This window comes from Cherax quadricarinatus, unplaced genomic scaffold, assembly GCF_038502225.1.
Source record: "Cherax quadricarinatus isolate ZL_2023a unplaced genomic scaffold, ASM3850222v1 Contig826, whole genome shotgun sequence".
Classification (NCBI taxonomy): Eukaryota; Metazoa; Arthropoda; class Malacostraca; order Decapoda; family Parastacidae; genus Cherax; species Cherax quadricarinatus.
In genome coordinates, this window is record NW_027195852.1 from 11,998 (window position 1) to 15,034 (window position 3,037).

Consider the following 3,037-nt stretch of genomic DNA (forward strand, 5'->3'; position numbering starts at 1 on the left):
AAAAAATAGGTGAGTACACACACACGAGCGAGTATACACACACCCACGAGTAAAAGCACTCACACATATAAGAACATAAGAAAGAAGGAACACTGCAACAGGCCTACTGACCAATGCGGAGCAGGTCCATGTCCTCCCCCGGATAAGACCCCCCCCGGATTACCTGGAGTTTACCTGGAGAGAGTTCCGGGGGTCAACGCCCCCGCGGCCCGGTCTGTGACCAGGCCTCCTGGTGGATCAGAGCCTGATCAACCAGGCTGTTACTGCTGGCTGCACGCAAACCAACGTACGAGCCACAGCCCGGCTGGTCAGGAACCGACTTTAGGTGCTTGTCCAGTGCCAGCTTGAAGACTGCCAGGGGTCTGTTGGTAATCCCCCTTATGTATGCTGGGAGGCAGTTGAACAGTCTCGGGCCCCTGACACTTATTGTATGGTCTCTTAACGTGCTAGTGACACCCCTGCTTTTCATTGGGGGGGATGTTGCATCGTCTGCCAAGTCTTTTGCTTTCGTAGTGAGTGATTTTCGTGTGCAAGTTCGGTACTAGTCCCTGTAGGATTAGCCCAATGACCCACCCAGTCTGGTCACCTAAACTCAAGGATGGAGCACTGCACCAGACCCAGCAGCACAAGCTAGTCAGGTCCAACTCACACCCACCCACACTCACTCATGTATTTATCTAACCTATTTTTAAAACTACACAACGTTTTAGCCTGAATAACTGTGTTCGGGAGTTTGTTCCACTCATCCACAACTCTATTACCAAACCAGTGCTTTCCTATATCCTTCCTGAATCTGAATTTTTCCAACTTGAAACCATTGCTGCGAGTCCTGTCTTGGCTGGAAATTTTCAGCACGCTATTTACATCCCCTTTATTTATTCCTGTTTTTCATTGATACACCTCAATCATATCCCCCCTAATTCTACGCCTTTCGAGAGAGTGCAGATTCAGGGCCCTCATAGGGAAGATTTCTGATACATGGGATCATCTTTGTCATCCTCCTCTGTACGTTTTCCAGAGCATTTATATCCATTCTGTAATACGGTGACCAGAACTGAGCAGCATAATCTAAATGAGGCCTAACCAAGGATATATACAGTTGAAGAACAACCTGAGGACTTCTATTATTTATACTTCTAGATATGAAGCCAGGAATTCTGTTAGCTTTATTGTGAACACTAATGCACTGTTGTTTTGGTTTTAAATTACTGCTAACCAGAACTACTAAATCCTTTTCAGCAGTATTAAGATCTACATTATTTAGTTTATATGTGGCATGGTTATTTAACTGTCCAACATTTAGAACTTTGCATTTGTCAATATTAAACTGCATCTGCCACTTCTCCGACCATTGCATCAGTCTATTCAAATCATCCTGGAGTGCTCTAATGTCCTCATTAGAATGAATTGGACGGCCTATTTTGGCGTCATCAGCAAATTTGCTTATGTCGCTATTTATTCCCTCATCTATGTCGTTTATGTAAATTGTGAACAACAACGAGCCCAACACTGACCCCTGAGGAACACCGCTTGTGACGTGCCCCCATTCTGATTTCTCCCAATTTATGCAAACTCTCTGCTGTCTATTTGTCAGCCATGCCTCTACCCAGGAAAAAATTTCTCCTCCTATTCCGTGTGCTTTAAGTTTCCTCAATAGCCTCTGGTGTGGAACTCCATGTGTGGAAGTCCATATACACAATATCATATTCATTACCATGATCTACCTCCTCAAACACCTTAGTGAAAAAAGTTAGTAAATTGGTAAGACAGGAACGCCCCTTTGTAAAACCGTGTTGAGATTTATTAATCAATCTGTGCCTGTCAAGATGGCTACGAATTGCTTCGGCAATTATTGATTCCATAAATTTTCCCAATATGGAGGTAAGGCTTATTGGACTATAGTTTGAAGCCAAGGACCTGTCACCTGCCTTGTAAATAGGAATTACATTTGCCATTTTCCACTTATCAGGCACTATGCCAGTTTGTAGTGATATGTTAAAAAGATTAGCCAAAGGTATGCTAAGTTCCTCTTTACATTCTTTTAACACCCTTGCAAACAGTTCATCAGGGCCTGGGGATTTGTTAGGTTTTAGTTTCTCTATTTGTCTGAGGACCATGTCACTAGTTACTGCAATCGTACATAGCTCATTATCATCCTGTTCTACATAATCTATTATTTCAGGAATATCGCTAGTATTTTCCTGGGTGAAAACTGAGAGGAAGTAGGTATTTAGAATTTCACACATATCCTTATCACTGTCAGTGATCTGACCAGAGTTACTCTTAAGTGGGCCAATCTTGTCCCTAATCTTACTTCTGTATACCTGAAAGAACCCTTTTGGGTTAGTCTTTGAATCCCTTGCGACCTTAGCCTCATAATCCCTTTTTGCTTTTCTTATTCCTTTCTTTATTTCTCTCTTTAATTGAATATATTGATTTCTTAACTGCCCATCCACTCTTTTGATACGCCTATATGTGCCTCTCTTTTGACCAATGAGATGTTTTAATCTATTGTTCATCTATTTGGGATCATTTTTGTTAGATCTTATTTCCCTACTCGGAACAAAAGTTGTCTGGGCAGCTAGAACTATGCTCTGAAAAACGTCATATTGGCAACCAAGATCACCTACCTGACCCATAGTCAGGACATCCCAATTTAGCCCACCCAGGTAATTTTTCAGTCCTATGAAGTCGGCCAAGCGAAAATCTGGGACAGAGATTTGATTGCAGTTATCTGGGTAATTCCATGATATATTGAAACTAAGTGATTTGTGATCACTTTCCCCAAGCTCATCATTAACCTCAAGATTATTAATTAGTGAATCTTTGTTGGCAAGAACCAAGTCAAGCAGATTGTTTCCTCTAGTTGGTTCTGTCACAACCTGTTCTAAAAAGCAATCCTGAACCGTGATTATCAAGAAAGTCACTAGACTCAAGATTTCCTGTCATATTGTTCCAATCAATTTGTCTAAAGTTAAAATCTCCCATTATCACAACATTTTCATATCTAGATGCCTTATGAATTTCGTCCCATAAC